This window comes from Trichechus manatus, unplaced genomic scaffold (assembly GCF_000243295.1).
Source record: "Trichechus manatus latirostris isolate Lorelei unplaced genomic scaffold, TriManLat1.0 scaffold00193, whole genome shotgun sequence".
In the NCBI taxonomy this organism is placed as follows: Eukaryota; Metazoa; Chordata; class Mammalia; order Sirenia; family Trichechidae; genus Trichechus; species Trichechus manatus.
In genome coordinates, this window is record NW_004444129.1 from 718,295 (window position 1) to 730,708 (window position 12,414).

Consider the following 12,414-nt stretch of genomic DNA (forward strand, 5'->3'; position numbering starts at 1 on the left):
ATGAATAAAATGATGAACTCCTGGCAAGACTGATTGAATTAAAAAGAGGAAAACACAAATTATCAATCGTAGGAATTTAAAAAGACCAGAATTACAAATCCTGGAAATACTGCAAATTATATGGTGAATCATTTTATGCCAGTCAAAATGGCAGTTTGGATAAAATGGATACTTTTTTTTTAAAGTTAATTCATTTTCAAAAGTTTTTCCTTAAAGAAAACTGCAGGCCCAGTGACATATTTTGTGAATTGAATTGTTCTAAATAAGAAGTAACAGTGATTTTACACGAACTTTTAAAGAGAATAAAAAGGAAAGAAACAATTCCCAACTATTTTAATTGGGGCAGTATAATGAAAGACCTGGCAATCCGCTCCATAAAGATTACAGCCTAGAAAACCCTATGGGGCAGTTCTACTCTGTCGCAATGAGGTTGATAGGGTTGAAAATTGATTCAATCCATGAGATTGGCAGTGTGTCAAGACTACCCACTATCACCACTTAAAATCATTACTGTACTAAAAGTAGCTGTCAGTGAAATAAGAAAAAGTAGTTAAAAGGAAACGATGAAATAGAACTTTTATTATTTTCAGAAGATACAATTATATACCTAGAAAAATTAAAAAGAATCCACAATCAGACTATTAGAATTAATAAGTGACAAGATCATTGGACATAAGATCAATACATAAAAATTAATTGTGCTTCTATAGACCACCAATGAACAAATAGAAAATTGCATTTTCAAAATGGTTACTATCTATAATAGCATTAAAACTGTCAAATACTCAGGAATAAACAAATGAAAAATTTGAAGATTACTACAAACTATAAAACATTATTAAGTAAAATTAAAGACCTAAATATCTAGAGGGATAGAACATACTTATGGATTGAAATACTCAGTATTTCAGAAAGTCGGTACTCTCTAACTGCTCTACAGATTCCATACAATCCCAATCAAAATCCCAGCAGGTTTTGTCTTTTTTTCCTTAAAAAAAAAAAAAACCTGGAAATGCAAAAGGTCAAGAATAGCCAGGGCATAATTTTGAAAAAGAAAAAATCTGGAAAACTTACGTTACCAAATATAATAGTAATTAAAATTACGTGGTATTAAAACAACATACAAATAGAAAATTAGAAGAGTGGGTCAAAAAACAGACCTATACATATATGAATGACTGATTTATGACTAAGATGGTATTGCAGTGCAGTGGGGGAAAGAAAGATCTTTTCTTAAATGATTCATTTGGGTATATATACAAAATAAGTGTCTTGACTCCTATTTTAACATAATATACAAATATCAATTCCAGGTGGATTACCGATTTAATTGTGAAAAGTAAAATGTTAATGCTTTTAGAATAAAGAAAAACAATTCATGACATTAGAATAAGCAAAAGATTTCTTAAAAAAGATATAAAGATATAAAAATTATTTAACAAATGTTAAATTGTATCATATTAAGATTAAGAAATTGTGTTCAACAAATGACACCATTAAAGGGAGAAATAAGGCAAGCCATAGAGTGGAAGAAAATATTTCTAATCCATACGTTAAATAGAGGACTCATATCCGGAATATGTAATAATTCCTACAAAACGGTAAGAAAAATGAGGAAAAGAGTTAAACGGAAACTTCACTAAAGGGGATATAAACAGTCAATAAACATATTACAAAGTACTTACATTCATTACTTTTCAGGGAATGCAAATTAAAACCAGAATATGATACCCTCGTTAAAAAAAAAAAAAAAACAGACGGTATCAAATGCTGGCAAGAGCACAGAGCAACTCTCCTACACTGCATGCAGGGGTGTAAGTTGGTACAATAACTTTAGAAAACTGGCCATATCCACTAAATAGATGCATATTTTATGATTCAGTAATTTCACTTCTAGGAAATACCCAAGAAAACTGCATGCATTCATTCACCTAAAGACAAATACAAGCAGTGCCATGTCTTACGACGGGCTTCCGTTTGGCCAACTTCGTTGTAAATTGGTTCTGAGTAAGTTGAATACTTCATTTTTTTAGTTTTCATTATTATTGTCTTTAATCAGTATCTTTATAAGTCATAACATTGAACATCTGCGAACATCTGAGAGTAACATCAGCAAATAATGAGACGTAACATTTATGTAGTACATATTACTAACGATAAGTTATACCAAAAAACCCAAACTAGATGGTCCTAAGTGCAGTTCGTCATAACTAGGATACATTGTAAGTCAGGAAGTACCTGTATAAGACTATTCATAACAATAACACTTGCAATAGCCCCACATGCTCATTAGCAACACAAGAGACAACATGCAGAATATTCACCCTGTGGAATGCTATACAGTAATGTGAATGAGTGAACTACAACTGTATATATGTATATATAAAAATATAACTGAATCTCACAAACACAATGCTGAACAAAAGAAGCAAAAGAAGACAGGCACCAAAGAATACATATTGCTTAATTGCATCTTTATGAAAGTAAAAAACATAAATTAATCGCTGGTGCCACCTTTGGTGAGCCACTGACTGGAAGCAGAGCAACTTCTGGTGTCTGGGTAATGTTCTGTTTCTTGGTTTAGATTCTAGTTACATGGATATGTTCACCTTGTAAAATTCATTGTATGCCATATATTATAAAAAGTTCAAAAAAGCAATCGGCACTACATGGGCTATTAGCACTTGAATAATAGTGATCTTTAAATAAGAATATATGAATAATTACAATGATTATACTCTTCCCAATACTTGTGTGCAAGACACTTATCCAAAACCCATCGCCACTGAGTCCATTCTAACTCATAGCCACCCTATAGGACAGGGTAGAAGTGCCCCAAAGGGTTCCCAACGCTGTAAATCTTTACAGAAGCAGACTGCCACATCTTTCTCCCCGCAGGGTGGCTAGTAGGTTCAAACTGCCAAGCTTTCGGTTAGCAGCCAAGCGCTTTTAACCACCACACCACCAGGGCTCCTAAGACACTTATAGAACTTAATATATTTAATATATAATTTAATTCATACAAAAACCGCGGAAGTTAAAACGATAAGTCCAATTTTCCAAATGAGGCAATTAGCAAATAAAGAGTTTAAGAAACTTGTCAAAGAGCACACAGTTAATTAGTGACAAGGGTTGTAATTTAGTCTAAGACATTCCTACCAAGCAATTCTCTCTCCTAAAAGTTATGAAATTTCAGAGCTAATCCATGTTTCTATTTTGTTGTAATGACTTTAATTTACTCTTGTCACAGGTTGGGTTTTCTGGAAGCAGGCTGTAAGACAGAGTTTGTTATGTAAGACTTGTATTAGGAACCATACATATGAAAGGAAGGAGGGAAGCAGGATTGGACTGAGGAATGAGATCAGCTGCCCAGCTGGCTTCACAAAGCCTCACGCAACCTGTGGGGAGCTCTGGAGTGAGTACTGCCCATCATCATGGCCCTCACTGAGCAAAAATGGCCGATACCTTTACCACTCAGTCCCCAGTGCAGGCTGCCCTGGGAAGGACATGAACTTAGGAGAGAAGACTTTTTGCAGCTGAAGCCAACCGGGAAAGCACTGACAGCTAGAGTCTGCCTCCTGACAGCTCCCTCCAGTCTGGGCAAAAAGCTCTTCCTTAAAGGAGGAACTGGGTAGTGCATCTCTCCATCTGCCACAAGGGTCTCAATGGCCTTGTTCTCATTTAATCCTGACAATAATCCTGTAGGATAGCCATACATGCACACTGCACAGGGCCTTTGCACAAGCTGTTACCTCTGTCAGGAGCCCTCTTTCCTCAGTTACCTGTGTTACTAACCTGCTTACCTATTTGGATCTTTATTCAACTATCACCTTTTCAGTGAGGTCCAACTCATCAATATATGCTAAACTGCAATCAGCTCCTACCCCTCACTCTACATCCTCTTTATCTTAGTCTTCTTTTGCTTTTTACCTTTGCATATATCACTCTCTAGCATATTACATGAGGAGCTCGGTTGGTGCAAATGCTTAAGTGCTCGGCCACTAACTGAAAGGTTGGCAGTTCAAACCTATCCAGTGGCTCTACAGGAGAAAGACCCAGCGATCTGCTTTAGTAAAGATTACAGCCTAGAAAACTCTGTAGGGCAGTTGTACTTTGTCACATGGGGTTCCCAGAGTCAAAAATCAACCTGACAGCACCTAACAACAAGTATACTTCATAATTTACTTATTTTTTACATATATTGCTTATTATCAAATATCTCCCCACTCCTAGAATATAAATTCCACAGGACAAGAACCTATGTCTGATCACTGATGCATTCAGTATGACTGGCATGCAGTAAGTCTCAATAAATATTGGTTGAATTGAAGTGAATAAAAGTTTATCCTCACCCCTAAACATGCACACAATTGTGAAATGTGTGATTAAGATCAACATCAAGAGAAAGGGAAATTATAGTTTCCAATGTGAGAAATGAAGAGGAAGATGTCTGCCCGTTAGAAGGGAGAGGTGAAGTGTTAAAACAATCGTATTGTTAATTAATGTTGCCTTCTCTCTTTTTCCTAAGAGAATCTTCACACTATGTGTCAGTTAGGGAAGTAGGGAGGACATAACAGCATACAGGACTGACAGAGCAGTAGGCGTAATGTTAAGGATGCTAAAAATCTATTCCTGAATATTTTTTTTAGTTTAACCTTATACAGCTCAATTGGAGTTAAAAAAAAAAAATCGCTGCCATCCAGTCCATTCCAACTCATAGTGACTCTATAGAACAGAGTAGAACTGCCCCATAGGGTTTCATAGGCTGTAATCTTTACCGGAAGCAGACTGCCACATCTTTTTCCTTGGGAGTGGCTGGTGGGTTCGAGCTGCCAACCTTTCTGTTAGCAGCCAAGTGCTTAACCACTGTGCCACCAGGGCTCCTTATAGGGTTAAGTTACAGATAATAATAATAGGTAATAAAATTATGCAAATATTGGCATCATAGCTAAAGATACAATTATCTATCCTAATAAAAATTATAATAGCTAACGTGTGTTGAGCATTTATTATGTGCCAGTTACTGTGTTAAGCCCTTTTCTTAAACTATTTCTGTGAGCTAGGTACTATCATTACCAATTACTATTTAGTTTATCTTATCCTGAGATTATAATGTAAAATTATTTTTACAAGTCAGAAAACCAAAACATAGCAAGGTTACTCAAGGTCACAGAATCTGTCAATGGTGAACCAGAGTTTGATTTCAGGCAATTTGACTGCAAAGCCCATAACCACCATGCTTCACTACCTCCAACTAGATCTTACCTGAATAAGAAGTAAACTTCTCTGGCGATAAACCACTGAGCTCTTGGAGTACATCTTTTTCAGCATTTACTATTACCCTGACTAATACAGAAACAAAACTGTGAGCATGTTTAATATGTTCTTCTGCAATTGTGCCTGTGGCTTGTCCACACAAGGGTGAACCCTGCCTGGCGCCCCAGGTTGTTAACGCCCTGTGTTACTCTCCCTGCTCACCTCCACCCCTCATTAACCCAACCCTCAAAGGTAGTGGAAACTCAGAACAGCAACGGTAAGGGGCAGCCTAGATTGGACTGAACCCCGGCCAAGCTTCACAGGTCACCCCGAGCGAACCTTTGCTCTGCCTAGTGCTGGGTTGATGGTTGCTGAAGCTTTCTTCCAAGCAGCAATGATGACAAGTAAAGCTACACAGGTTTTTACCTCCTCTGATTTGGCCAGGTCTGCAGTACTCAGAAGCTCTCTCAAACTCACAAGTTCAAGATTAAAATTCTTACACACACCAACGAGGAGCCCCGGTGGTGCGGTGGTTAAGACCGCGGCTGCTAATCAAAAGGTCCGCAGTTTGAGTCCACCAGCCACTCTTGGAAACCCTACGCGGCAGCTCTACTCTAAGAGTCAGAAAGAGTCTGCATCAACTCCATGGCAACAGGTATTTTTTGTTTTTTTGATACAGAAGTCAAATGCTTCTCTTCCTTGGCTCAACCCTTTCTTTGTGGCGCAAAAAACTCCCAAACTCCTCTCCAGCCCTTCTTTAAAAGTGGACCTAACTAGATCACATGAGGCCAAACTTCTAATTACTGTCCATTTCATTTGCATATATTCTGTCTCATTAACATACCAGTACAGTTCGGTCGGGGTCCAGTTGATCTGAGTGAAGCGTTCCTGGTATACTATTGCCCACAACTCAGTGAGATCCTACTATGAGGTAGGCGGTCCTCATTCTTGCTGTTAAAAAAAAAAAGAAGCGAACTGTTCCACAGCGCTACCTCTTTCTCCACTGGTTTTTGTACCTCTCTTCCCATAAGGGTCTCTCTCTCTAAGGTCTGACTGACAAATCCTCATATAACAACATCCCCTAGATACCTTTCTTCTATTCTTCCTCTGACCTAGATTTCCCTCGCTCACTTCCACTCACATCCCATTGGCTGCGCTTAGCCTCAGCGCCACAACTGCTGAAAGGCAGGCTGGGATATGTAGTCTTTGGGCATCCACGGACCCTGCTGTAACTCAGGGATGCTCTTATTAAAAGAGCTGAGTGCAGTTGTGCAAGTTGTACACTGACAAAGAGGAGACAGGGGAGCAGCAATTCTGGAAGGCAACTAACAGTCTCTGCGGTCCTTTTAGAACTGTTTGTTTATACAGAGGAGTGGTGCAAACGATTAACGAGCTGGGCTGCTAACCGAAAGGTTGGTGGTTTGAGTCCAGCCAGAGGCACCTCAGAAGAAAGGGCTCACCATCTAGTTCCAAAAAGTCAACCACTGAAAACCCTATGGAGCACAGTTCTACTCTGACGCTCATGGAGTAGGCATTGACTCCACCGCAACGGGTATGTTTTGTTTTGTTTTGTACAGAAAGACGAAGACCCTCCGCCTTGGCCCATTGACTAAGGACTCTCTTGAGGAGCTGTAAATGGTCTAGTTTGCTTCGCTTAGTTCAGTTTTTCTGAATGCCGTTGAGTTGCCTGATTTCTAAATGGGACGGGGGAGGGGCTGGAATGAGCTTGACTGAAAGAAGAAACTGAAGAATTTGGGGGTCAGGGGGAGAAAAACAAAAGAGAGTAAGACAGCTATCCTGGGCAAATTCGTGAAAGCAGAAATGGTTAAAGAGTTGATTGATTGATTGGAGTTGTACTGTGCAGGCTGATACATGATTCTTTTCTCCATCTTCCTCTGACAACATAAGTAAAATATCAACTGTTCTTCTGTGGTTTTCTTAATATTTGTTTGTGTATCGGGAGAATTTTACAAAGCACGAAGCGGGTTTTAAAGCAGTGTGGGTCAAAAGATGGTTTAGTCACACCAGTTATGTAGGATAAGTAGGCATATATTAAGTCAAAGAATTTCCTATCCCAGGCTTTTGAGGGTTTTAACATCTTTTTCCTAAATGAATAGTTAACCAAAGGACAGGCACTGTTCTGTTTTATGTGCAATATTATAATATACTTATTATTTCCAACAATCCTGTGAGAAATAGGCCTTATTTCATCCTATTTTATGGGTGACAAAACTAAAGCTTTGAAATTAGGTAAAGAGCCCTGTATCTCACAGCCAGTAAATGGCAGAGCAAGAATTTTAATATAAGGACTGTCTAACTACAATCTCATGCTTGCCCTTATTGCCTCTTCATACATCTTCTACTTGTACAAGTAATCAAAATAATTAACTGACATCATTTGGATGGGTTTAATTTCCACTGACATTAATTTATGAAAGGCTGATACATATGCATATATATTGCTGCTGTTTTTCAGCAAAAATTATTGCATGACTATTGTGTGCCAGACACTGTGCTGGGTATTAGGGAAAATACAAATAAGACATTGTCCACAACCTTGAGAAGCTAACAATTTAGCAAGAATAAATTGAATCCTGTCTTGCTGTTTGACATAGCAATGTGCTCTTCTTTTTCAGAAATTCCATTTGGAAATGTAAATAATGAGTAACATAACTAGTCATAAGATACATAATGAAATGTAATATGATAAATGATTAGCTTGACAATTTTTCTCATTCTTAAAGAAGGTATACAACATGAATATTGTTTGGTTAGAAATTTTAACCTGCAAACTAAACTTGATTGGATTATTTCTAAAAGATGATGGCTTTAACAAATATACATACTTCAGGGTATGTACAGAGCCCTGGTGGCTGCTAATCAAAAGGTCAGCAGTTCGAATCCACCAGCGGCTCCTTGGAAACCCTATGGGGCAGTTCTGCTCTGTCCTGTGGGGTCACTATAAGTCGGAATCAACTCAACGGCAACGAGTTTGGGTTTTTTTTGGTTAAGGGTATGTCTATATTGCCTTCATCAATAATCTAGAAACTCTTCAGTCGGCAGTTACTTCATCTATAAGCTAAAAGACATTAGTGACAAATCACCTGGAATGCTAAGTAGCTCTGGCCAGCAGGAGCTTACTTGTCACAATGATGAAAATTCAAAATGCCCTGACATCCCAGAGAAAGGATAAGAGAGAAGTACTTAGCAGGATCTATTAGACTGTCTTTTTTGATTAGCTATGTCAAAGTACTTTAGCCAGGCTTAATCATATGCTTCACTTTGACTCGACTTCTCTTGGCTGGCAACACTTCCCCTGTACATAGTATTACCTCTCTAATTACTTTGACATAGTCACTATTGTAATGTTTTCCAAACACATCACTACTGATATCTGTAGTAGCTATTATCCTGGCCAAAATGGAAAACTCTGTAGCACAAGCATTAGTGCCCACAGTTAGGGTCTCTTTTGCAGCTCAGTAATGTCCTTTCCTTGTTCTTAATTCTGATCCACCTGAAGGATTTCATTTGGTACTACATTGAAAGTGAACCGTGAATACTTTATATCTTCCATTTAAGAAGCTTTCTTCCATTGTTTAATCCTCTATTTTCTACTTTGGAAAGTCAGTTATTCTCCACCAAGTTCAACCAGTGATTTTCAAATTATATATAGCAGAATTCATTTTTTTCAAACACAATTGTTCTAAAGCACCCAGAACACCATTTGTGAAATGATGAACTCTTTTCTCAAGATGTTGAGTTCTTTATTGTTGGTTGGAAAATTCATCACTGAAGCCATGGAGTTCTACAGAGCCGTTTGATAATCACTCCCCTAGATATTTTTTTGTGTAACTTCTAAAAAGCATTACATTATAGTTGTATTGTGACTGCCCCCTAGATGCCATTATTCTCCAACTTGCCTATCTTTTATAACTATGTAAACTTGGGATAAATGAGATCTGGTGAAACTGGACTCAAACTCTGATTCCACTGATGTTGATTGTGTGACCTTGAGTTTTCCCAAACTGAACGAGAGCTTTCTTATCCACGAAAAAACATGAAAATTTCTATAATATATGTCTGCTTTGAGGAGTAAATGAGATCAACTTGGGAAGATCTTTGACATTTAGCAAGGCTGTCTGCAGAGACCTTGACTCCTCTGTCGTAGTTGTTGTTGTTAGGAGTCATCGAGTCAGTTCCGACACACAGCGATCCTGTGTACAACAGAGGGAAACACTGCTCGGTCCTGTACCATCCTCACAATCGTTGCTATGCTTGACCCCATTGTTGCAGCCACTGTGTCAATCCATCTCATTGAGGGTCTCCGTCTTTTTCGATGACCTTCTACTTTACCAAGAATAATATTCTTCTCCAGGGACTGATCCTTCCTAATAACATGTCCCAAATATGTGAGACAAAGTCTCACCATCCTTGTTTCTAAGCAGCATTCTGGCTGTACTTCTCCCAAGACAGATTTGTTCATTCTTTTGGCAGTCCATGGTATATTCAATACTCCTTGCCAACACCGTAATTCAAATGCCTCAATTCTTCTTCGGTCTTCCTTATTCATCATCCAGCTTTCACCTGCATATGATGCGATTTAAAATACCATGCCTTGGATCAGGCAACCTTAGTCTTCAAGGTGACATGTTTGCTTTCTAACACTTTAAAGAGGCCTTTTGCAGCAGATTTGCCCAATGCAATGCGTCGTTTGATTTCTTGAGTGCTACTTCCACGGGTGTTGATTGTGGATCCAAGTAAAATGAAATCCTTGACAACTTCAATCTTTGCTCCATTTATCATGAGTTGTTTATTGGTCCAATTGTGAGGATTTTTGTTTTCTTTATGTTGAGGTGTAATCCATACTGAAGGCTGTGGTCTTTGATCTTCATCAGTAAGTGCTTCAATTCCTCTTGACCTTCAGTAAGTAAGGTTGTGTCATCTGCACAATGCAGGTTGTTAATGAATCTTCCTCCAATCCTGATGTCCCATTCTTCTTCATATAGTCCAGCTTCTCGGATTATTTGTTCAGCATACAGATCAAATAGGTATGGTGAAAGGATACAATCCTGACACATACCTTTCCTGACTTAAAACCATGCAGTATCCTCTTGTTCTGTTTGAACACTGCTTCTTGATCTATGTACAGGTTCCTCATGAGCACAATTAAGTGTTCTGGAATTCCCATTCTTCTTAATGTTATCCATAATTTGTTATGATCCACACAGTCTAATGCCTTTGCACAGTCAATAAAACACATGTAAACATCTTTCTGGTATTCTCTGCTTTCATTCAGGATCCATCTGACATCAACAGTGATATTCCTTGTTCCACATCATCTTCTGAATCCTGCTCAAGTTTCTGGCAGTTCCCTGTTGATAAACTGCTGCAGTGCTTTTGAATAATCGTCAGGTAAATTTTACTTGTATGTGATATTAATGATATTGTTTGATATTTCCATGTTCTATTCCTCTACTCCACTCTATATATCACAATAAACCAAAAACCAGTTGCCATCCAGTCTGCTCTGACTCATGGCAACCCCATGTGTGTCAGAGCAGAACTGGGCTCCATAAGGTTTTCAATGCCTGATTTTTCTGAATTAGATCACCTTCAAGTAAGTCTTAAATAGTGCTGGGAGAATTTTAGGCTGGTTATTTGTAATAGGAGCCCCTGAGTGGTACAAAAAATTAATGTGCTTGGCTGCTAACCAAAAGGTTGGAAGTTGAAGCCCACCCAGAGGCACCATGGAAGAAAGACCTGGCAGTCTGCTTCCCAAATTTTATATCATAATACACATTCGTATAATCATCCAGACCACAAGATGTAGTAAGACAATTGTACTAGTGTCTTCCCTATCTGTTGATTCTAAGAAATGCCTGCAAAGGCTGCTAGCTTTCTCTGAGGCACATTTTCATTGAAAGTTACAATTTTTGCCACAAATTAACTGCCTTTTTAACTTTCATGGAGCCCTGGTGGCGCAGTGATTAAGAGCTTGGCTGCTAACCAAAAGGTCAGCAGTTCAAATCCACCAGCCGCTCCCTGGAAGTCCTATGGGCAGTTCAATTCTGCCCCTACAGGGTCCCTATGAGTCGGATGATACACTCAACGGCAACAGGTTTGGTTTTTTTTTTGGTGTTAACTTTCACAAAAATTTTATCTCACTTGACAATAAATGTTGGACTGTTGTGCCAAGTTTCAAAATCACTTTTACTTAATTCATATAAAGTACTGATACATTTTTTCATGTTGCATATAAAAGCCACCACCATATTGTTCTCTCCACTCTTTAATTAAACATCTATATTATAACAATACACACATTATTATAGTTTTTTTTTTTTTTGCTTGTTTCTCTATACTTTTATCATGATCATTGCACTTTCCTTTTAATCATGATGTGTCATATTCTCTACTGTTTAAGCTATGGCTTTGATACCGGTATTTATACCCCACTTACCACTTTTTTTTTTAAATTTTTTTAATTGTACTTTAGGTGAAGGTTTACAGAGCAAATAGTTTCTCATCAAACAGTTAGTACACACACTGTTTTATGACATTGGTTAACAACCCCATGACATGTCAACACTCTCCCTTCTGGACCTTGGAGGACATTTTTATTTTTTTGGTGAAAATATACATAGCCAAAGATACACCATTTCAAAAATTTCTACATGTACAATTAAGTGACATCAATTACATTCTTCCAGTTGTGCTGCTATTCTCACTGTAGATGAAGGTTTATGGAAGAAAATAGTTTCTCATTAAACAGTACACATATTGCTCTATGACAGTGGTTAACAACCCCACTACATGTCACCACTGTCCTTACTTAACCTTGGGTTCCCTATCACCAGCTTTCCTGTCCCCTTCTGCCTTCTAGTCCTTGTCCCTGGCCTGCTGTGCCTCATTAGTCCTGTTTTGTTTTATGGGGCTGTCCAATCCCCAGCCAAACGGTGAACCCTGGGAGTGACTTCACCACTGAGCCAAAAGGGTGTCCAGGGGCCACACTCTCGGGGTTTCTCCAGTCTCCTTCAGGCCAGTAAATCTAGTATTTTTTTGTGTGTTAGAATTTTGTTCTACATCCTTCTCCAGCTCTGTCCAGACCCTCTGTTGTGATCCCACTCAGAGCAGTCAGTGGTGGTAGCCAGGCACCAT